The sequence below is a fragment of the Xenopus laevis genome, chromosome 6L (genome assembly GCF_017654675.1).
Source record: "Xenopus laevis strain J_2021 chromosome 6L, Xenopus_laevis_v10.1, whole genome shotgun sequence".
NCBI lineage: Eukaryota > Metazoa > Chordata > Amphibia > Anura > Pipidae > Xenopus > Xenopus laevis.
The window spans coordinates 134,132,965-134,159,161 of record NC_054381.1 but is presented as its reverse complement, the minus strand read 5'-3'; positions in this window follow the sequence as shown (position 1 = coordinate 134,159,161).

Genomic DNA, 26,197 nt, shown 5'->3' with positions numbered 1-26,197 from the left:
TGACCAGCACCCAGGCAGCTGTGAATTGTTAAGAGTGCATCAGCTAAGCATAATATATATATATATATATATATATATATATATATATATATATATATATATATATATATATATATATATCTAATTCTAGACTGACGAGGCATAACTGCCTTTGGAAAAAGTATTATTTTTTTGCCTTCCCACGCCCCAGGCTGCTTTGGGATTTGTGGCAGCTATGGCATCCACGGAGCTACCACCTGGTTCAGTGGCATTAGATCCAGAGTTCCTCTTCAATAGATGCAACTTCACTTGACTTGGAAGAGGAGGCTGGAAAGACTGAGCAGCATGAGGTAAGGACAGGGCTGAGCTGTGCATACAGATTATTGTTCTGGCACTCAGTGCAGAGACCAGCAACCCTGGGGACTAGGGTTGCCACTTGGCCAGTATTTTACCAGCCTAGCAAGCAAAACACTTCCAAGGCTGGGGCTGGCATTACAAATGTACTTGCAATGTAGCTGGCAGTAAATCTGTAGTTTCCTTAAGTTTAGCCCCTGGCCTGCTCCCTACCCGCTCCAAACCAGCTATTCTTAACCTCTCTGCTCCATAATCAGCCCTCATTCTGTCTATGCATCATCGCCACCCCTTTTACATTATTACCATGCTCCTATTACATCATGGCCCATCCCCTTTTGTGCCTCCCCCCACTGGCTGGTAAGATTCTGTTAGAAAGGCAACAAAACTACTGGGGTGCAAGTTCTTTGTAATTGAGCACTAAGGGAGCACACCTTTTGTGCCCCATGATGCTCCTGCACTTTCTGCCCTAGGAAAATAAATGACTCTTGGGGGCCCATTTACTAAGGGTTGAAGTGAATTTTCGAATTCAAAAACTTAGAATTTCGATGCGATTTTTGGGTACTTCGACCATGGTATAGGCCAAAGTTTGATTCGAATTGAAAATACTTAACAAATTTGACCATTCGAATATCGAAGTACTGTATCTTTAAAAAACTTCGACTTCGCCACCTTAAACCTGCCAAATTGCTGTTTAGCCCGTGGGGGACCGATTAAATCGATCGATCGAACAAACGATTTTTATTTCGATTAGTGATGGGCGAATTTGCGCTGTTTCGCTGCGTATTTCCCGTGAAATTCACGAAATGGCGAAAAATATGCAAATTTTTTTAAAAATTTATTCGCTGGCGAAGAATCGCACAAATTCGCCGCAAATTCGCGCCTGGAGAATAAATTCACCCATCACTAACTACGATCAAAAACGCCCGTTTTTTAACTTCGAAATTTGACTGTGCCCCCTCGTGTCCCTTTAAGATGATTGTATATGATAAGTACCCTATAGCATGATAATAGCTGTCAAGCAACAGCAACTTTCAGTGTATAGTATATTAACATAATCAGCTTCTTGTATGCAGAATTATTTTCCAACCTGTGAAACGGTTAACTTTTCAATAAAATTCTAATTCTTAATATTTCCACTGTTTCCCTGAACAATTTCAACTATTTGCATTAAACAGTAGCTTTGTAGTGGGGAAATAAATTGCTTTGGGTTATGATAATGCTTTTTTAGCATCACAAACAAACAATGTGGAATATTAACTCACTAAAACAGTATTACTTATATTTACAAATCTAAGCAAATTGAGCAGAAAGTTTGGTCGTTCAGCGTAAACATAAATGCACATAGATTAACTGGAATATCTAAAATACATTGGCAATGGAAGCAGCACAACTGTCATATTTCTAAACTAGTGTCAATTTCCTGATTGCAGGTATTTGTAACAGCAGGGGGAATACAACTGCATTTCTATATGGTATGCTGTCCCAGAGCAGGAAGACTATCAATATTAATGCCTTTTCAGCAGATGAACTATTATCCAGTGTAATCTCAGACAGCTATTAGTTGGCCAAGAATGGTTGCAATTGTAGTTTCTGGCAGCTGGAGGTGGGTGGGGGGTGTTTCATATCCTTCCATTTATGAGTATGAAAGACACTCTAATTGGAGAAAGTGAATGTTCAAGTTACAACCATTCATTCATATGGGTTGATACATGTTTTATCTAAGTCTTGTTTAGTTATAACTGACTGTAATAATATATTGGCAATCCTAGGAGAGTACACATTACATGGTCGCACTTTAGTGTAGGGGATATAAAGAATTCCCTTCCGCCTCCTTTGGGAAATCCGTTATTGTGTAACCCATGCCTTGGTGGAGGAAAGTGTCTCTACTAGCCAGGAGTGTAGGGGATATAAAGAGTTAAACACCCTAAATAGGGGATATTAAAAAAGTTTACTTCCCTTGTAGTTAGGGTTGCCACCCGGCCGGTATTTTACCGGCCTAGCCGGTAAAACACCTGCCAGGGCCGGGGACGGTATTACAAATTTACCGGCAATGTAGCTGCCGGTAATTTGTAAAACCATTTACAAAATCCCCTGCCCGCCGATGAAAACTTACATTTTCATCGGCTTTGGGCGGTGGGCCTGCCCCTTTTGTGGCACTACTCGCCATGGCTCCGCCCCTTTTGCGGCTCCCCTCATCGGCTCCACTCCTTTTGCGCCACGCCCGTCCCTTTCTTTTCCGCCCCCCCACCATGGGCGGTAATTTTTTTTTTTTAAAAGGTGGCAACCCTACTTGTAGTGTAACCTAAACTCTGTAGGACAATGATGGGGTGGGGCACTGTTTACATTTGTCATCAGCTTATTTGGACTTTGCTCTGTCACTTAAACCTGAAATAAATTCCTGAGAGCTTTCTATTTCTAAAGCTGCCTATTTCTCTGGCAGTTGCCATCTAGGGTAGTACTCTTCTGCTTTGCTCTTTTGGTCTTCTGGCAGCTCTAGTAGCTACCCTTAACCTAAGACTAATGTAAGAATTTCTCCAAGCAGAAAATCACCAATCGCACCATTTACTATATATGATTTATGTGTGGTCAGAGGCAGTTGTGTGGTGTCAAGTCAATGGCAGGTGGTGACAAGGTTCTGGTGTGCCCTTAGCCTTATTCCTACTACTAGAATGGTGAGAAATCTAGGTCAAGCTTTTCTTGCTAAGTTTTTTTATGCTTTTTTATAACCCTTCTCAATGAATGGAGGCCAAAGAGGTCTAAAGGTGACCATAGACATTACAATAATGATCTTTCCAAGATTGTTCATTTCAATACACATGTGTAGAGCTGAATCATAACATAGAAACAATAGAATTCTACCTGTGTCTGATAATTCAGCACTAACAATGGCTGGTGTTCGGTTGCCTTCAAAGGGGCCTGATCAAAATTTTTCGTCCAGCCCAATCGACGAGCCAATGGATATCCAAGTCTTCTGATCGGTCAGCTCATCTCCCACCATACACACACCGAAAATCATATGAAATTTTGTTTTGTATGATATTTGGTGGCCACATTAAAACAGATATTTTTTCCCCCTGGGCCAAAAAACAACTCCTTTATTCCTTCCACCCACAGGTCATGCCTATCTTGGATAGGGAACACCTTCTACCACCAACTTCTCTATTCTAAGGATTTCCCCGCAGTAAATGAAGGACAACATTATGACAGATACAAAAAGCCTCAGGCTTGTATTATGAATTTGTGAACACGATATATATATATATATAACATTTCAGCTATTAATTTTACACGTTTCTGTCCTAAAGATTTTCAGGAATTTATAAGATGAGCTTCTTTTTTAGCTTTTTATTTTTACGAAAGTATCTTTATTGAAAGTACTAACAGAAACCAAATTTTACAGTATACTGAGCATCTTGCCTCAAATAATATGATATTTCTGCAAGAAAACAAATTCTTTACCTTTTATGATTATGGTTGTAATGAATATTATCAACCACTGATTCTCTGAAGTTATATTACCTCACTCTTGATGCTCGGCAAACTCAAAGCATTAGAGGGCAATATTGCAACTCATTTTTGTTCTGAGAACGGTATGTTGTAAAGGTTTTCCATCTCAATAAAACAAGATCCATTTCTAGGAAATGTCCATTCATAAGCTATTGTATTTCAAAACGATATTGATGGCTTTGTCATACACACGCAGTCCCTTGGAGCACAAACCACATCTTACTTGTTTGATCTTATAGAGAGTAAGAGGAGAGCACTCAAATGCAGAATTAACTGCTTATAATTATTTATTCCAGTCTGTGAGACAACATGTTTCGGGCTCATAAAGCCCTTTCTCAAGTGTGATCTTACTTGTTTGCTTTGTGTCGTAGATGGCAACGGCGAAATACAAAGAATGGCGTCAATAACGTGTGCTACTAAGAGACAAGCGTTTCTAAGACCATTGATTCCCTTGATTTTGACAAGCTAGAACAAGTTGGTTCTAACACTGATGCTGATATATACAGTATTTGTAACACTCTTCCTACCACAGTTTTGTAGAATGGGACCACACTCTGTTAAATAGCAATTAAACTCTTTGCCATCCAGGGCCCTGAATTCTCTTTGCAGGAAACAGACTGGTAACTGGGATTTACAGTGCAGTGGCTCCACCTATTGGGCAGTGAGGAGCAAACCTTTCCACTAGGAAAATAAAACACAACAGTAGCAGTAAACCAAGAAGAACTTTATATAAAGAATAAGAGACAACCGGTTAACAAGTAGGGATGTAGCGAACTGTTCTGCTGCGAACTAGTTTGCGCGAACTTCGACCGTTCGCGTCCGCCGAATGTTCGCGAACGTTTGGGAACGTTCGCATTTTGAGTTCGCGTTCGATTCGAATACAAGTCGTTCGACCATTTGACCATTCGAATTCCTTCGACCGCTAAAAATCGAACGATTTCCATTCGTTCGAACGATTGTAAGCATTCGATCGAATGAAAAGCATTCGATCGAATGGCTTCGATCGTTCGATTCGAATGAAAATCCTTCGATCGAATGATTAAAATCCTTCGATCATTCGAATCGAACGATTTTAGCGGGTGTTTGAAGTTCGCGAACTGTCCGCGAACGTTCGCATTTTTTGCCGGTGTTCGCGAACGGCGTTCGCGAACACCAAATCGGCAGTTCGCTACATCCCTATTAACAAGTACAATGCAATAATATTCCCACACTGGGGAAAAATGGGTCTGTCTAGCACCTAGCACAGTCTCTCTCCATGCCAAATGGACAGCACAATTCAAATGATATGAACTGTCTCTTTTCCCCTTTGTATTCCCCACGTTATGCCATATCATATAATAGCCTGCATTTCTGGAGCACCTCTGATAAAATAAATATATGGTTATATGAAGGAATCTGAATTGCTGTCAATGTATTAAAGTTATACTTATTAAAACATAATATCCAATAAGAAAGCATTTTTAACCTAAGCTGTTATGTGTTCATATTCTTCTACACTGTGGGGCACATTTACTAAGCTCGAGTGAAGGATTCGAAGTAAAAAAACTTCGAATTTCGAAGGTTTTTTTGGGTACTTCGACATTGAATAGGCTACTATGACCTTCGACTACGACTTCGACTTCGTTTCGAACTAAAAATCGCTCGACTATTTCGATAGTCGAAGTACTGTCTCTTTAAAAAAAACTTCGACTACCTACTTCGCCACTTTAAACCTACCGTGCTACAATGTTAGGCTATGGGGACCTTCCCCATAAGTTTTCTAAGCCTTTTATGATCGAAGGAAAAACCTTCGATCGATGAATTAAAATCCTTCGAATCGTTCGAAGTATTTAATAGTTCAATCGAATGATTTTTCCTTCAATCAAAATATTTGCGTTAAATCCTTCAACTTCGATATTCGAAGCCGAAGGATTTTACTTCGAGGGTCGAATATCGAGGGTTAATTAACCCTCGATATTCGACCCTTAGTAAATGTGGCCCCCACAATAGTGTTACTATTGTTTGAAAAAAATGTTAATAATACTACTATAATGTAATGTATCCTTCCTTGCCTGCCATATAAAATAAAGAGCCATTCCCTAAAGGTATGCTTTCTCTTTAATTATCAGGAGAAATTATCTAGGCTTTATGAATCTTGTTCAGAAGGAGATAAACTGAACTGTGATATCCAGAGGACACAGGCTGCCTCGTAATATATTCTTTCCTTGCCTTGAGCAACCATTCCTGTTAGTAGGGAGTAGGGTGAAAGATTTTCTGTGCAATACAATTTTATTATTAACATTAATTTGCCTTATAGAGCATGCAATGCACGTGCCATGTTATTATCCTTTCGACAGGGAAAAGCGCGAGCATAGAGGAACAACACCTGAAATTAAATAGGAACAGAAGAATATTATTATAAAGTGGGCTGCTTTTATCTCCGCTGACTGATGCAAGATAATTTTGAATAACATATTTCATTGTCACTTACTATATTGAAATTTAGATATCACATAAATGTGCTTTATCTACTTAGCCCAATGATGTTAAATGTGGGGTGAATTGGCTATTGCTGAAATCTAGTTCTTAGCAACCCCAGATGAAGACTGGGCATCTATGTTTAGCAGAATGATCCTTTATACAGTTGGATGCGTTAAAGGTCATTTTTAAAACGCGATTTTTTACCTAGTAAAGTATTTAACCTCCTTTATGGTAAGACCTCGCCAAAACTGCCTACTGCTTAGACACTCCTGCAGGTACAGGTATGGGACCTGTTATCCAGAATGCTTGGGATCTGGGGTTTACCGGATAACAGATCTTTCAGAAATTTGGATTTTCCTACCTTGTCTACTAGAAAATCATGTAAACATTAAACCCAATAGGATGGTTTTGTTTTCAATAAGGATTAATTATATCTTAGTTTGGTACTGTTTTATTATTATAGAGAAAAAGGAAATCATTTGGATAAAATAGAGTCTATGGGAGACAGCCTTCCCGTAATTTGGAGCATTTTGTATAATAGATCCCATACCATTATTTTAGATCAGATAGCAATATTTTGTAGCACTGTTGCCTTGCTTATCTGCTAAGCAAGCTCAACTCAACTAATTATAACTGAACTATCACTAATGATACTGATTATAACTAATTATAACTGAGTTTTCACACTTAAATGCATTACTTGTAGCTAGAAATACAGGTATGGCACCTGTTATTCAGAATGCTTGGAACCTGGTTTCCCAGATAAGGGATCTCCATACCTTAAGTCTACTAAAAAAATAATTTAAACATTAAATAAACCCAACAGGATTGTTTTGTCTCCAATAAAGATTAATTATATCTTAGTTGGAATCAAGGACAAGGTACTGTTTTATTATTACAGAAATAAAGCAAATCATTTTATAATATTACTATTAAAATGGAGTCTTGTAGCTTTCTGTATAGCAGGTTTCTGGATAATGTATCCCATACCTGTGCTTTTTTTCTATGGAGCAAAATGTAAGATTTGACAATATATATATATTGGGCGAATTTGACAGCTTTGTTTCGCCAAAAATTTGCCGAAATGTCGCCGACGCCCATTAAAGTCTATGGGTGTCAAAAAAAATTTTTGTCGAGCAGTGAAATGTAGCACAACACCATACAAGTCTATGGGCGTCATTTCTGCGGCGAAACAAGGTGAAAAAATTCGCCCATCCCTACCCATAGATTGTTTCCATTTAATATACAATATTTAACAACAAATGACTGTAATACCATGCTGCAAGATTGATTAGTCAGTTATTATGCAGACTATACTCATCTGATACACATAAAAATATGTTTTTGTACCCAAAGCAGAATGTTTAGCGGTGTACATATATAAGCATGCTTTGTGTCAGCTATTAAGCTTCACATAATGTGCTATTTATATTAGTATTTCTGGGTAATATAATAATAATAGGACAGTTACTGGTTGAAGCTGACTATTTCAGGCCATGCGGCAGTCAGTGGCAGATTTACAACATGCTGACACCTCCTCTGATTGTCGCACACTTGGAGCTCGCTGTGCTCTGGAAGTAACAGCGCATTGAATGCTGCTATGAATCAGTAGAGACTATACACTATACATCCCAGATGGTTGGGAAACGCAGCTATAGATGTGCATGGCTTTTTATAATCCCAGGTTTTATTATCTATTCTAGGTCATACGTACGGGTAGTGTTTGGCAATAATGAAGATTTGCAGTACTTTCAGCGCTCCATCTTAGCTCAAGAAAAATGTCAAGTAAATTTTTTCTAGCATCAGGCAGTGTGTACATAACTGTGAGGATTGGACTTCTGAGCAGCATCATGGTTTTTCTCTGGTTTTTAAATAATAATGGTAAATATTTTCTGAAAAATGATTTGTGACTGTTGGCAAGGACTGCTGCAGTTGTTAAATGATGGGGTGCTGGGCAGGTACCTGTTAAAGGGTCTTCTGCTTGCTCTTAGTTCATGTGGGGATCATAATGCAGCCAATATGGGCGGTTGGTTCGCAAGACCGCATAAACAAACAAACGTGGCCGCGGTCTGACGGGATTTTTAACCCTGCCCGATCAATATCTGGCCAACATTTGTGTTTCGTGTTTTGTAATAATAATCCGATAAACTATTTGTCATGTACCTTTAACAACAACTTTTTATGAATTCATGTAATGGAGGACACTGTAACTCACAGATAGTAAGGGTTGCCATTTCTCACGGAACCAGTAGGATAATGCCTTGTGACTATCCTTGTAATCTAAAAGCAGGATTTATAATTAATTGCTCCTGAGTGATTCGAGCTGGTTCAGCCTCCCCGATTGAAACAATTCACAAAGTTAAACTTTTAGTATCTTACAGAATGGTCAAGTCTAAGCAACTGTTCAGTTGGTCTTCATTTTTTATTCGTTTTTAAATTATTTGACTTCTTCTTCTGGCTCTTTCCTGCTTTCAAATAGGGGTCACCGACCCCATCTAAAAACAAATGCTCTGTAAGGCTATAAATGTATTGTTATTGCTAATTTTTATTACTTATCTTTCTATTCAGGTCCTCTCCTATTCATATTCCAGTCTCTTATTCTAATCAAGGCATGGTTGCTAGGATAATTTGGATTATAGCTACCCGATTGCTGAAAATGAAAACTGGAGTGTTGCTAATAAAAAGATAAATAACTCAAAAACCACAAATAATAAAAAATGAAAACCAATTGCAAATTGTCTCAAATGATCACTCTCTACAAAGAGTTAACTCTAAGGTGAGCAACCCCTATAAAGCCTACAAAGTGAAAATCTCAATGTGCAGTTCTAAAAGATCTGGCTGCTTGCCAGCGAAAGTACATGAAAATGTCGAGATTGCAGGATTAACAATAAAAACGTATCTTTATCAAAAAGCCTGAAAGTCATGTCAAGCAGGTGTGTATTCTCTTAATTATTATTAAAAATAATAAACTACCATTGAGCTTAAGGGCTCTTACAGACGAACGTTTTTACCTGCGCTCCCCTGCGTTCCGTTTTTCTGCGTTCAACCGCAGGGGAGCGCAGGAATAGGCGCATTACATTTTTTCCAATGGGGCTGTACTCACACAGGCGCGTGTAGGCGCCGAATGCAGGAAAAATGCAGCATGTTGCGTCTCAACCTGCGTTCAGCGCCTACACGCGCCTGTGTGAGTACAGCCCCATTGGAAAAAATGTAATGCGTCTATTCTTGCTCTCCTCTGCGGCTGAACGCAGAAAAATGGAACGCAGGGGCGCGCAGGTAAAAACACTCGTCTGTAAGAGCCCTAAATGTGTTTTAACCTAATTAACATGAAAACTCAACAAGGACATTTAAACAAAAAACAATTGTTTAATAAATGAAGCTGACTGGTATTCTGGGATGTTTTTCATAAAGAAAATACACAGCTACAATGAAATGATACATTTTAGATTAAATTACCAAGTTGGATACATTATCTTTATTTTACAGATTCAATTGAGTCAGCTCCAATCATCCAATTATAAGAAATATAGGTGCATGTACCATCAATGGTCCACCATCCACTTGCACAAGATTAGAACAAGATTATTCGTACAGCACCAGATACTGTAATTATTAATTAAAAGGACTTTATTGGATACGCATTCCAGAACCTGGTTAATAGCCTATTAACCAGGTCTATTATACCTGGCTTACAGGTCTGTTCTGGTATTGTTCAACTGTCTATGGCAAATGTAGGATCCTGTATTATTAAATCAGCAAGAGGAAACTGTGGGCCAGGGTTAATAAGTTTAGGAGGAAGGGGTAACTGTTGGAGCACCCTGTAATACAAATATCTCCAAAGACATGTATCAGAAGATTGGAAGGACTGCTGAGAGGAGGAAATGTGCCATGGGTTGGACATGAGCCCAATCTACACCACCTCTGAGGTCCCAAGAGTAATGATATGAAGCATTACTATGAGAAATGAAGCTAATGAGAGCCCTGGGTTTAATCATTTGTCTTAAGAGCTGCAGAAGTAGATAAAATACAGGACATGTTAATATAAAGATTTATATGTATTTATTCTCTGTCCTGTTTTTCTTTAATTCAATTTCATCAGCATTAAGAGAGTTAACAGGTGAGATTCTGCAATTACTGTGAGCATTGCTGTGTTTAAAATGATGGGCTTTTCTGTTTACAGCGTCAGTTTTCATTTGAGACAAAGACACAAGATGAGATGATCGTGATGGTCGTGTTTCAGTGGTAACTTAATTACATAAATGCTGTACATATCGTCTCTGGGTTGTATTAACACCGTGGAACGTCATTCAGGACAGCAGGCATTTTACCATGATTGCTTTATATCCAACAAGATTGAATTAAGATAAGTGAAATGATGTACTGTCGATGGAGATTTCGCTAAGAATGACACGGCAGCTGCTTAATTTATACTTCTGCAAGAATAATGAATCCCCTGCACTTGTATTATGTACTTCTTAGGGATGCACCGAATCCAGAATTCAGCCAGGATTCTGCCTTTTTCAGCAGGATTTGGATTGACCGAATACTTCTGCCCAGCAGAACCGAATCCCGGGGTGGGAAATCTTGTGACTTTTTGTCACAAAACAAGGAAGTTAAAAATGTTTTCCCCTTCCCATCCCTAATTTGCATATGCAAATTAGAATTCCGAATTGGTTCGGTATTCGGCCGAATTTTTCACAAACGATTCGGGGGTTCAGCTGAATCCAAAATAGAGGATTCGGTGCATCCTGCTTCTAACAGACCAAGAAGCAGATACATTAATGCAGGGATGGGGAATCCATGGAACTCTGTCTGTCAATAAAATAACTTTCTGCATTCTCTTCTTTTTAGCTTTTTAGCCTTGGCTGCCACCTCAATTTTGCAATACTGCCAGTTAAGGTTAAGGTCTCTTTCAGGTAATGGGTAAAGGCAAGGAGTCAATTTGCTATCCCATTGTGGCTATTATAAACGGGTTTTCACAACATTTAGGCGGGTATTTACTAAGACTTGCATTCTACCATTTTTTTTTTAAAACAAATTTGACCTAAATCCCATCCACAAATTTGCCTAATTTTTCAAAAAATCCGATCAAAAAAGTCGGTTGTTTGTCGATGGTCGAATTGTGCAACTTTTTCGATTTGACACCCTTAAAATCTTGACTTTTTCAGATTATCAAACGAGAACCAGCCTGTAACTAGGGATAGGCGAATTTGACTCATTTAATTTCACCAAAGATTCGCCGCTGTCGAAATGTCGCAGACGCCCATTAAAGTTGCAGCGAATTTTTTTTTTTTTTTGACGTACGCCGCCATACAAGTCTATGGGCGTCATTTTTTCGGCGAAACAAGGCAAAAAAATTCGCCCATCCCTACCTGTAACCCTCAAAGATCATGAAGGCAACATCTTCAAATTGTAAAAGGGACATCTGCCATTGACTTTTTACATGACTTCGACAGGTTTTAGCTGGAGTATTTTCAGATTCTTATTTTAAGCAATACTCTCAAAACTCAAAAAAATAATTTTTTCCTCTAAAAAGTTTTCCCCCTAAAAAAGCTCGACCAGAAAATCAAAGCTTACAGAGAGAAAGGTTTTTCCACAAAAAAACGACTTACATAGTATAAAAACATTGTTTAAATATGCTGTGACAGTTATTGTAGAAAGGGCAACACTGTATGGTTTCAGCAATATCTGCCATAACATCTACTCCCCAGAGAGGAATATCTTCCCTCAGAGCACTAAACAGGCTTCAAGAAGCTGTAGAAATGCTATTAAGCGTATGTTTTAATATTATTTCACAGGTATGGGAAAGCTTCGAATAATGGAAAGGCCATCTCCATTTAAATCAAATAATTAAATTTTTAAAAAATTGTTTCCTTTTACTTTGTAATAATAAAACAGTTCCTTGTATGTGACCCCAACTAATATATAATTAATCCTTATTAGAAGCAGAATAATATGCAGATCCAAATTATGGAAAGATCCCAGGTCTGGAGTTGTCTGGATAACAGGTCCCATACCTGTACACCTTTCATTTGGGGTTAAACTTTTTTTTCTCTTTGTAAAATAATCACAGAATAGGCACAAATAATTTCCCAATACTGTAGTTTGTGCCCATGTTCTCCACCCCACACAGTTTTTAAATTCGGCAGGTATGGATTTGCGGCAAATTCCTGCAAATAAATTCACGAAACTGCGCCGAAAATTCAGAGGATAAAAATTTGCTGCAACAAAAAAAAATGGCGAGTCAAAATAATTCGGACGCCCATTTACCAAATAGTCGCGTGTATAAAAATTGCTGTTCGCTTTAAATTTGCCGCACATCAAAATTATTTTGATACCTAGTGACGTCAATGCATTTTGCAAATTTCCCGGCGAAACGGGACAGATTCGCCCGTCACTAATGATAAACTTTTAAAATTGATTTACTTTCCTCTGTAATAATAAGATAGTACTTAATAGTAACTAAGCTGCATGAATCTATATTTTGGAAAATATGTTGGGTTTATCTAAAGTTTAAAGGGCATGTAAAGGCAACAAAACAAAATGCCATTTTTACTTTCTTTAATGAAAAAGAAACCTATCTCCAATATACTTTAATTAAAAAATGTGTACCGTTTTTATAAGAAACCTGACTGTATGCAGTGAAATTCTCCCTTCATTTACTGCTGTGGATAGGAATTGTCAGAAGGTCCCTAACTGCTCTGCAGGGAAACAATCTTACTTATGAACAGCAGGGGGAGCCTCCGCCTTACTTCCCAGCCATGAAGAACTCAAGCAGCTTTGTTTGTTTCCCTGTAGAGCAGTTGGCGACTGTGTAGAGATTTATATTGGATTTTATTTTTGCCTTTACATCCCCTTTACTGTTTCCAACTCCAGCTGCAGGGACAAAGATCATGGAGCCAGATTTAAACAGATAAACTGGGTTTCTACTTGGAGGATTATTTTGCTGCAGCCACTGGTTCTGCAGTTCTGAGTTGGAGGAAGTTTGTATTAAACAATACAAAAACTATAAAATCCACATTAGATTACATGACAACACAGGACCCAGTGCAGTCTGTATATTCTGATTATTGATCAGTCTTGCTGTATCGGCTTCTGGCAGTATTATTGTGCTGTTTTGATAATTTATGACGATCCCTAAGCAGCCCAGACTATACTCAGCATGTGCAGCATTTGCATGTGGTCTTGCAAAGATGTTTAACAAAGTTACAAGATGGTGACCCCCTGTGGCCAACTTTGAAAGCATACAGATGAAGCCACTTGGATTTGTGAGTTAAATGCGTCATGACTCAGGGGTAATTGAAGAAACTGTGTTATCTTAAGTCATCTTAACTCATTTAATGCATTTAACCTTTTCATTAGCATACCAAAGCTCCATTGTTCACAATGGTGAATGCTTTAATTAGATGGGTTGTTGTGACACAGTTTTCTGTGTTAAATGAGATAAATGGGATATCTGTGTTTAGTTATTCTGTGTCAAACAGACAAACCAAAGTGGCTGCATCTGTAAATTATTTGTTTGATTAGGCTTGTGGTGCAGTAAGTTCATGTTCATGTTTAGTATACAAAATACAGCATTTCTAGCCTTATTAAATGTTAGACTTTACTTCCCCTTTAAATTATTTTAGCTGACTTCAGTTATGATGGCTGGGAAGGGGGTCCATGCCCACCAGGGCTGCCACCTCAGGGGCCCCCACACACCCTCGGTCCCCTGCCCTAGTTGTGAGGCCCTCCACATGGTGGGGACCCCTGAATTAAGTGTATCACCTGGGTGGGTATTTAATGAGATCTATAATGATATGCAGCACACCAGATGAAGAGCCATGCACCCGTAACGTTGTGTGCAGTGACACAATAAACACACAATAAATGCCATTTCTGTTTTTTTATTGGCCCAAACCTTTTGCCATTGACCATTTCGACTTTGCCGCATGTTGTGGCCCCAGACACCACATAACGTGACAACAACAAAATAAATGTGTGAAAAAAATAAAAAACAAACAAAAAATGGCAACATTAAGTTCATACATCCAACTGATTTCTTTTATACATATTTATTTATTTTGCAAATGAAAAAGACCGCATTATATTACATTGAATTCAATCAGGATAAATGAGTTATTGTAATGGGATTTGGTAGGAGTGAAATAGTAATTTAGACTGCTGAGGTAAGACCAAAAATGAAATGATGCATAAGACATAAAATAAAATCCCGTTTGAGTCAAATATTCATTCGCACTGAAGCAGCCGAGCAATTATGTATTACGGTAATGTTACACTTCTTTGTCAGTTGTAAGAAATGAGTTACAAAGGTTGCTACATGCGAGCTGAAAGCTCTGGACACCAATATTATATTATTCCTAACTGTATCTAGTAATTGGACAAGACAAGTGACGCTGATATTCTAATTCTTCTGTCATGGGACTCCATTATAATGTGTTAAGGAAATCATTAGATGAAAAGCAATTCTGTCTTCTCACTCATCACCAATCCCCAGTGCACAACCCCATCAGTGTGGAGAACAATATTAGTGCAAACATACCATAGCAAAGTCACTACAGTCTTTTTCCCTGGGTGCTTAGAAAAGTCAGAACCGTCCTCACCCAAAATAACCTTTATGCTACAGCTCCAAATTATGGAAAGGCTGTCTCCCATAGGGGCCGATTCACTAAGCGTCGAATTTGTGCTAGCGTCCGCTTTGCTCACATCGCAACACTTCGCCAGGCGTAGATTTGCCAGGACACCGCTAATTCACTAAAATCCAAAGGGGCAAATTTACTAAAGGGCAAAGTGACTAACGCTGGCGAAAATTCACAAATTAGGCAACGCTAGCGTAACTTCGCTTTGCTTGGCACAGTAACGCTAGCACAACTTTGCCAGTGTTCGGCGCCCTGGATGCAACTTTGGATTTTAGTGAATTAGCGGTGTCCCATCGAATCCACGCCTGGCGAAGTGTTGTGATGTGAGAGAAGCCGTCGCTGGCAAATTTTTGTTAGAGGTTAGTGAATTTGCCCCAAAGCTGTGTCCAGGGTGCTGAACGATGGCGAAGTAGCGCTAGCGTTATTGCGGCAGGTGAAGCGAAGTTGCGTTAGCATTGCCTAATTTGCATACGGCGAGAAGTTAAAGTTCAATGGACGTATATGGTGCAGCCAATAAATTACACTATACAAGCCCGGGAAACCTTAATAAAATAAAATTATTATAAGTTATTATAATGCCCTACACATGAGCCCAGTGTATAGTTTATGTGTCATGTTAGGAAATGTAGGGGAGAAGCCGGGTACCCCAGAAAAAATTATGCTCTTTTGCAGCCTATCACCCTGAAAAATGAAAAGTTGCCGGAAAAATTTTCAAATATTTTTTGAGGAACTCCTATCTTCTCTATTGTACTTTGCCTGGTCTGAGGTGACGAAGGCAAGTCTGGCGCAAGAGGTAATGTTCAGTAAAATTTGCATCTTAGTGAATTTGCATTGTTATGTCCATTCATCAGAGCGCAAGTTCGCCAGGCGCAAGGGAGCGAATTACCGCTAGAGTCTATCTCCTTCGCTAGCAAAGTTACGTCTGCGCCCGTTAGTAAATCGGCAAAGTAACGAAATGACGTCACGCTGTCGAATTTTCGCTAACGTTATTCACTTCGCCCTTTAGTAAATCTGCCGTTATGACTCCCTTTTATCCAAATAATCCAAATGATTTCCTTTTTCTCTGTAATAATAAAACAGTACTTTATACTTGATCCAAACTAAGATATAAGTCATTCTTATTAGAAGCAAATTCAGCCTATTGTGTTTATTTAATGTTTACACAATTTTCTAGTAGACTTAAGTTACGAAGATACAAATTACAGAAAGATCCATTATCCAGAAAACCCAAGATCCCAAGCATTCTGGATAAAAGGTCCCATACCGTTATAAGGGCTGGTAGTGCTCAGAGGGAATTTAATTTGTCTCCCAACACAAGAATAGCCCCCTGGCATCAAATATAACTGAAAGGGATTTTAATTCAACACCTGGAGGGTTTGCAGTTTGACCAACTCTGATTAACTGACTCACCCTCTTCCGAAACTTCTCTGTACTTTCAGGTGCCCTCACTTTTTTAACTCTCGTTTTGGATATACTGTATATGAATAAAAATAGGCATTGCCTTGTTTGAGTTGGATAACAAATCTGTTCAAATATATTTAAAAAGCTTCCATATACAGCATATACGTAGGTAGGGATCAGCAAGCTTCTTCGCCAAGTACAATTTAAAGTTGAAATTCACGGTTTTACTAGTTGCTAACATGTTTGTGAATCTGTGCTAGAATTTCACCATGTATCCTGTTTCACCAAAAAAAAAGTCCTATCCATATACAGTGTTGATAAAATTTCAGATTTAACAACCCACACAGGCCCCCAGACAGAAACATAACTATAGAGGAGGCAGACCCTGTGGCTGCAGGTAGACCCAGGAGGTATAGGTTGCCCCACAATGCCCTAATTAATGAGCAATTTTAATATATATTAGTAAAACAGGACAACCTCTGGGGGGCCCTAAAATTAAGTTGCTGTGGGGCCCTAAATTTAATATGCTGCGAGATATGTTATTTGAGAGCAGAAGTGTATGTGTCCTCATGCCCACAATTGCACTAAAAACATCCATTTGGTAAGTAAGAGAAGCAGTGGAGCCATAACATGGAACACAATTATTATTGGCCAAACTGCTGTATCTCCATGGATCCAATTTTGCCTTATTATTATTATTTTTATTAGCGCCATAGTTATTCCACGTAGAGCAGATGAAAATCCAGAACGAACAAAATGTTTGCAGAGTAATTGGCCACTGCAAAGACAAATATTAAATGTATTGTATTTTCAAAAAGGAATGGAAAATGAATCTTTGGAACTGCTTTGCATAATAATGCATTCTTCCCTGTGCTCAGTACATTGCTCTAAATTTTATGTGTCAATAAAAGTTATGGTATTATAAAACAAGTAAATTCAATTTACCTGTAATTACTAGATATTACTGTTTTGGCAGAGGTACCATTACTGTGTAGTATTCGCAGTGATAGATTTAAATTCATTTTCGCAGTGTAAATTCAGCCTGACCTTGTCCTCATTACATAAATAGAGTTTGGCACAGAAGACAACAAAGATAAATGTGCACTGTAGTTTTGTTTTTTTAAGTTGAAAAATTTGACCAATGTACTGTACAAACTTTACCAGCATCACATCTATATACAGTATATATATATATATATATATATATATATATATATATATATATATATATATATATATATATATATATATATATATATATATATATATATATATATATATATATAATACACAAAAGCCATGAATATCTTGTAAATTATATCCTTATAAACGGTGAGTTCTGATGTCATCAGTTATAAACGGTGAGTTCTGATGTAATTTCAGTCACATGACTTACTGAAACTTGTGTATTATAATAAATAAAGTACCCCCAGTTGTAAAATATGAGGATATTAAAAGTAACCTCGGAGTTCCATGACCTGTATAAAAACACTCGGCCTTGGTAACTTATAATATCCTTATATTTTACAAGAGGGGGTACTTTATTCACTATATATATAAATATATATATATATATATATATATATATATATATATATATTCATTTTCAGTTGATAAGCTAAATTTATTATTGCCATTAAAAAAATAAATATTATTTCTGCAATTTAAGTTATATGTAATGTTTCTCCACATCAGGATTATTATTATCTCTAGAGAAGAGATGGTTGTCAGGTGATATGGTAACTCTTTAAATACATTAGAGGTCAATACAAGTGAATACCCTGGGAGCTCTTTACTGGAAGAAATGTACAACGAACAAGAGGTCACCCCTTTAGTAGAGAGGTATTATTACCTTCATAGTGTTTGTCACTCTTCCAGCTGGGAATTGCTAGGTGGGTTTCTCCCAGTGACTTGTAAAATAACTCAGTTTATGATAAAAAAAATGTGATCAATGGAAGGTCTGATTGCTGGAAATAAACGAAGAAGAATCTTGACCCCAACAAGGAAGAAAGAATTAGACTTGGGTACATGGGTGAATGGTGTTCCACAGCAGTTTCTTCCTTTATAAGGGTTACCAGACACATTTAGAAAATGCAGCTAGTGGGGGTGTAATTTGAATGCAATCAATGTAGCCCTATATGCAATTGTTAAACGTGTCTTTGAATTTGTAAGTGACCTGGCAACCCTATCTTGCCTGACATTTACAACCTCAATTATATTTGTGGTCATGGAAAAATGGACATAGTCATTGCACTCATTGACCCCATCCATTATACGTACTTGTGCCGAAACAAGCTAGCCACACTTGTGCCAAGCCCCATTGCACCCACTTGTTTGGTGTGCCTATTGACACAGGGAAAACCTGGAGCAACCACCACCTTCAAGCTGGTTGTAATTCCAAGGTTTCCATTGAGAGGAGCAGCAGACTTCTGGTTAAAGAATCATGCACAGATCATTTTATTAACAGTGAGCTCTGGAAATTATATAAACAATGTAATCATGTATGATTCATCAAAGCATGCAGTTGTTTGCATTTTGACGCATCCAAAGCGACTGCACCAAGCACAAATTCACATGCAGCTGCAATTACACCGGAATGGGAATAATGCATCTTTTCTTCACCCCACCCCCCTCCTCATGGCAAAATCACAGAAGTGATCTGCAGCACACGAGGAAATGCGGATCACAAACAGCATGACTTGGCATGTGCTGCAGATCACCCATGGGCCTCCCTACAGAGCGAGCAGACCAGGGCCACCCCTCAGACTTTGAGTCTCCTTCCTCTGTACTCAAACCACTGGTGATTCAAAATTCAAAAAGATTAAATCTTGGGTATGTTGTGTAGTTGCCAACTATTACGCTGGAACACTGTGGAAATGCTGCATTGTGGGTAAAAACCATGGTTATTTACATCCATTTTTGCATTTGTGGGCAGAAACGAGCCTTTACATTTGTTATCACAATGTTCCCATTATATTTTGTAAAGATATAAATTGAATTCTTCTCCTTGTATCATTTATGACCTTAAGGAGATACATAGCACAATGTAGGTCCTGTTACATATTTATAATTTCATTTACTTTTATACTGATTATACGGTAGAAATCTCCTTGAGTGAATATAGTTCTCTATTTGTATTCTATCAACAAACCCTATGTTTATTTCTAAACAACAATGGCCAAGTGTATTATTTGCTAGGGCTGACAGTTATTTACATTATCAAGCTCATTCCTTTAAGACACTCACAAAATGGAAAGACGGCAAGCATAAGCTGTAGCATAGCAATTACTGCAGAACTCCTTCCTTTAACTTTGGTTTCAAAACAATGTCACACCCACAGGTCTTATAACAATTGCCTTTCCTGAAATACAAAGAGCAAACCAATATCACTTGGGTTCAACTGGCGCCCAAGCATGACTAAAATAAAATGCCAAGGAAAAAATGCATTGGAATGCTCATTAAGTTTGTGCTCTGATATTGTTTCTGTAATGTTGACTTTGAACTGCGTATAGGTCTTGTCTTTCAAATGAAGAAAAATGAATTGGAATTTGGTGATTTCTAATATGTTAATATCAAATGGGGAAATGTAATTATGACAATGCACAGTTGTCCACACAATCGCAGCAAAATTGCAGCCATGTGCTGATTTGTGCATGCTACATCTGCAACTGATGCCTCAAAAGGAAACCAACTGCAGTTGCACAATCTTACGAATTGGACATTAGTCCAAAATTGTGGGGATTTACATTTAGGGTTTCCTTCTTATGAATCGGTGCACATGCAGAAGAGGAAGGATTGATACAATGGTGCTTGGCATGTTTGGAAACAGACTTGCAGCAGTGATCTTAAGTCAGTAGTAATGGGCGAATTTCTCCCGTTTCGCTTTGACGAAAAATTCATGAATTTCCTGCAAAATTTGCAAAACAGAAAAATTTGTGAAACTCAAAAATGAATGCCCGCGTAAATTTTGACACTCGCGTCAATTTTGATACCGACGTTAAAGTCAATGGGCGTCCAAGTTAACATGCGACGGTTTTGATGCAAGCAGCTTTTCCGATGTGCGTCCAAATTTTTTTGGCGGCGGTGAATTTTCATGGGAATATTGCGAATTTATTCGCCACCAGTGAAATGTGGGAATTCGCTGCAAATTCGTACCTGGTGAATTTAATTGCCCATCACTAGAAATGAGTCCTTTTGCGTGTGGTTGTTCTGAAATTTGTGCAGTTCCTTATTACATGTACAGTATTAACACAAGTCTCCACCTTCACAGACACAAAGGTACAAATCCATTTGAACCATGCTTTTACCATAGGGTTAGAATGTACATCATTTTGGTTTCCTTGCAATGCCTTATTATAAAATGTAAAATACTGTTTTACACAGGTATAAATGCTGAAAACTTTCCAGTTGTGTGCTTACTATAGCAAATATTTGCCTTGAATACCAACAACATAACCTAGTCTCCTAACCTGACCCGAAATCAATAGTCAGGCATTGGAAAGAACATATGAAATATCCAGCCAACTGTGCTGCTCTTGAGAGGATAGAGCTGAGTTAAGAAAACATTTCTTCATCTTGTTTTCCTTAGAAAAAAACAGAGTATAAAAATCAAAACAAACAAAGAATGTGCACAATGAAACCAGGCAAAACTTCTGCTTTGTATCACCAAGGGTCAGCCACAATAATGCTGTTCTTCTTAAGTACAACTAACATACAACATTTTACTCCTGGTTAGTGATGAGCAATTTTTTTCGCAAGCCCTGGATTTGCTGCAAAATGCCTGCATTTCTTCGCGAAACTGTGCCAAAAATTAACTGCCGATAAATTCGCTATGACAAAAAGTTGCCATAAGGAAAAAACTCCCATTGAATTTAATACATTTGCACAAAAATGTCGGCATAAGAAAAAACACCCATTAACTTTAATGCATTTGGAGAAAAAAAGTCGGCAAAAGAAAAAACGTTGCCATTAATGAATTTTGAGCGAGAAAAATTGTAGCACGTTAAAAATTGTAGCACATAGAAAATAAAAATTGATGCCCATTGATTTTTGCGAGATTTTTTGGTGAAACAAGACAGATCCGCTCATTACTACTCTTGGTCATAGTGCCAGTGAAACCACATTACTATTGAGATGTATTTGACAACACAATCTTATTTTGATCCAGTGTCCAGAGGGAGACAGTGGCAGAGGATGGAAGAAAGAGAGAGGTTACCGTAGTTCTACATTGGTATTAGATATGGGGCTACTAAGATGTCATGGATCTCAGGTCAGACAAGTGTGTACAGAGGCAATGGTTGTATAAGCTTTTATCATTTAGAAAGCAAGAATGAAAAGGAGCAGATGACAGGGGAATAGGATATTGGCTACAATAGCATTTTGCCTGATGTATGACTGCCATATGAAGATTTTAGCAGGATTGCTTCATGTTCAAGTTCCTATAGAGAACATTTTTAATGCTGTCACCTGGAAGGGTCATACTAAAATGATATCTCATGTGCTCATATGTTCATTGTTTGATGGTGTAAATAATTCCCACAGGCTTAGACAGCTACAGGTTAAAGCATTAATATAGATCACATCATGTATTTGTTCTCACAAAATGAATAGGCAGATTGATTAAAAGTCGTGGTCAAACCTTGCCTTGATTTAGTGAAAAACAGGGGAAATTGCCCAAAGAAAATAAAATGATGCCATATGTCATAGAAATCAATGGGCAGTGTGTCTTCAGCATGTAAGATACTGTAGCTGACATTTTTCAAAAGTTTTGTAATTTATCAGCGTACTTGAAAAAACAATGGGCATTTGTGATTTTTTTTAAATTCCTGATTTTACATAAATATTCACCACATGACAGTTAAAAATATTGTGAATTGTGGGAGTAGTCATGCACTGTATTAGCTGTGATTTTTCTTTTCAAGTTTACCATGATTTTGAATAAATAGCGATGGGCGAATTTATTCACCAGGCATGGATTCACAGCAAAAAAATTTGCAACAAAAAAGTAGCATGTGTAAAAATTGTCACGCGTCAAAATTGTTTTGACACCCATTAACTTTAATGCAGTTGGACAAAAAAGTTGCGCGTGTAAAAATTGTCGCTTGTGTAAAAATTGCCGTGCCATCAAAATAAATTCGGAGTTTCGCAAATATTTCAGCGAAAAAGGACATGTTCGCCCATCACTATTGATAAATGTATTCTTTTGTGTAGTGCAGTATTGTCAAATACTGTATGTCACGGTTGGCACCCTAAGCACCCTGTTCACAGCTCTTGCTTCTGCCTTTAACAGCCGCCTTTAACCTCGGGAGGAGCCTTCGGCTAATTGGATGCTGCCAGGTCTTATAAAGAGAGGTGCTAAGTGAGGGGTTCTGAACAAGCTAAGGGGCACAAATGTAAAGCAGAGTCTTTTGGACAGAGGGTCACGGTACAAGGCGTAGGCAGAATCGTAGTCAGATCAGGCCGGGTCGGGGCAGACAGAATACAAAACAGAGTCAGGCAGGCAAGGTCAAACCAGGAGATCAATCAGTAGGGATATAGAGTAAGCAAAGTCGGATATCAGGCAGGGGTCAAGATACAGGAATCAGAATCAGATAAACAGAATAGCACTAAGCTCAGAAGCACCAGGAAACAAGATCCTAAGACAGGCAAAGACCTGTAGCCCTAATGAGCCTTTTATACTATTCAATTTTCGCGAAACATTGCGCGCTGGCGGCACCACGCCAGCGTGACTGCGCCTTTAAATTTCACAGAGGCGCGCCGGCGCCTGAGGGGAAACAACGGAGCAGTGTGGCGGGCGTCCCTGCCGCACCGCTAGGTGAGTCACCGTTACACTGTATGACACCTTAATACTAAAAGTGCTAGGTAAGGGTGCCAGACAAAAATAAAGATGAGACCAAAGTTAACAGACAAGATTCAGAGTAGACAAGGGAAAATAAAGCAAAGTCACAGACAAGTCACAGTACCAGGTACAAACCAGGAGCTGGAACCAAGGCTGGACTGAGGCAAGTCCAAGAAGGCAGGTAGGAATACAGCAGATTAAGGAAAAGGATAGACTAGACGAATATCAGGGAGCACAAACAAGATCAGTCAGGACCAGAATGCAGGATACAGGGACAGGATCTCAGAGGTAGAATAAATAAAATAGGAACCAGAATCTCAGGACCAATGGATAGAATATCAGAAACTAGAGCTGACCTATTTATAGACATGGGCACTATGCAGAGCTACAATACATAGAGAGCCTTTGCTGGGAGGTCTCAGGCAATTATCTGAACCTGGTTATTTATAAAGAGACTGACAGAAATTATCAGAGCCTGGAACCTAGTCTGACGAAGTATTCTTCAGCACAGAGACAAAGATAGCCACAGAACACCAGATTCCAGCTCTGAGCAGAGGACAGCTAAACAAGCAGTTGTACCTCACATTATTCAGATATGGGTCAGTGAACAGTGTAACCAAAGAGTAATTGACACAAAAAAACAAAAATTGTGTTACAATTACAATAAAAAAGGAAAAACAAAATACATTTAATTTTACTAACATCACCATCTAAGTTATTCTTAAAGTTAACGGCAATGACATGGGTTAGACTTTCTAATTTAGAGGCACATCAGACCTATGAGTGGAGGTAATATATTGCTTTGCTTAGAGGCCAAATCATCTTATCTTCAGAAAACTTATGTCATGTTATTTTCCCATAACATATTCAGATTTATACACAATTATAATAATTTGCAATGATTTTAAAAGGAACAAAAACTTAGACCTAATTACACGCACTTTTGCAAATGATGGCGTTTTGTTTCAAGAAGTCCCAGTTCTCCAAACTTAAATTTAATTAGCTGCTCAAATGCCTAAAATGCAAGCACTGTACAAAGAAAGTAAACAATTTATTCATTATAAGTGGATGAAACTCTTAGGTAGCAGAATGTATTTAGAGAACACCAAGTGAAATGATGATCATTTAATATTTCCCTGCAGTCATTGATATGCTTATGGGGCAGGAATTAAAACAAAGCAGTGTTAGTGCATCTTTTTCTCAGCCTGTGGTTGTCAACCTCACTTCTGCAGCATACCTGGATATCTGATGAGCCAAGAGAAGAATGAGCAGAAGCTCATGGCAGAGGAGACATTCAAACACAGTGGGTGTCTTACATGCTTTATGTGAAGCAAAACATATGTTTCTGTCAGGCTCTGCTGGGGTTTGATTCTGGGACCTCCTGGTTGCTGGCTGTTCTCCCTAACCACTGAGCCAGGAGAGCAGCCGGCAAGGACTTATATCCTTTACACCTGGATTTGCTAACTTGCCCTAGCATCCTTATTAGTGGTTTTGGGTCAGCCAATCAGGGCTGACCCTGCCCTATTTAAACCCAGCCCTCCTCACAGGCAGCACCTGAGCATTGGCCTTCCTAAGCATTGTGGCATTATCCCTAGCTTGGTGTCCTGCTCTAGCCTTGTAACTTGTTTTGTCTATACTTAGTCTGGTACCTTATCCTGTCTGAACCTTGCTATCCTGTCCTGTCTGAAACTTGTGCTCCTACTCAGACACCATCCTGATCTGATTCTTTGCCCGCTCCGTCCAGTCCTGCTCTGATTCAGCTCTCTTCCACCCCACTGTCCTCAGGGCCGGATTTACATAACAGGCACCCTTAGGCCCGCTTCGCTTTGTTGCCCGTCCCCTCCCTTTTATTCGTGCAAATATTCATCATTGGGACCAGAGCAATGGTACACAAGAAATTTAGTACACAAGAAATTGAAAAATATATTTTATCTCCTGCGCATCCCCAGGGTTTTTGAACCAATGTGGGTGTGGTTGGCAAGCATGCTGCCCCATAAAATCCTGCTGCCCTAGGCTTGGGCCTTGGTGGCCTATCCACAAATCCGGGCCTGACTGTCCTGCTTCAGTCCAGTCTTGCATCCAGTTCTGCTTTCTTCATCTGCATTGTCCCACTCTTGTTTCAGTCCTGTTCTAGTCGACCCTGACTCTTCATCACCCTGTTACTGTATTTTCCTCTCCATTTCCCATGTGAACCAACAGCCCCTGCCTGAAGGATTCATCCTTTCCACCTCTACCTCCACAGTGCCCCCAACCTATCCCTAACAGTTCCATAACAGATAAGCTTTCATTTTGAATGTGTCGATAGAGTAAGTAGTCAAACAGAAGAACCAGTATAAGGCAGTGCAAAAGAAGCAATTCAAGCCTTCTCAATTAAAGTTCACATTAGATCCTGTTTCTCAAGGCCAACTCCCATTTCAGCACTTTGGTCGCAAGAAAAACCTGACCATGGGAAATGCACCCCTTCAATGAGTTTGTCACATAAAGTCCCTGTGCAGGAAATTCTGCTGGAAATAAGGGATATATACCATCTCTAAGTAGGGTTTTTTTTTTTAGCATTTTCTGCCCAGGTATAATATGAAGATTAAATGTTACCATAATATGGGGAATTGAAAAGAAACTGAGAGTAAATCCCCCTCTAGGAAAAATGCACAAAAATGTTTAATTCATAAGTTAAAAGGAACATATAAGATAACCTTGAACGGGTGTAGTTTATAAAGGGAGTGGTGAAAAAGTAGATGTACAAATAAGCATTTGTTTGTGTAGCGTGCTATGCACCCCCTATTCCCTGTGCATTAAAGGATTTAACTTTAAAATTCTGGCAACCTTAATCTCAATGTCTTGAATGCAAAATAGGATAGGAGTCTAAAGGGATGCTCTTGTACAGCTCCCAGTCCATCCAAGCCAATACACCCCTGCCAAGCCCAAAACCTGTGCCTACGGTGCTAAGTGCAGGGCAATGTGTAACGTACAAAAAAAATGGGGGTTTGTGCTTACTTTTTGCACTAACTATAAATGCCCT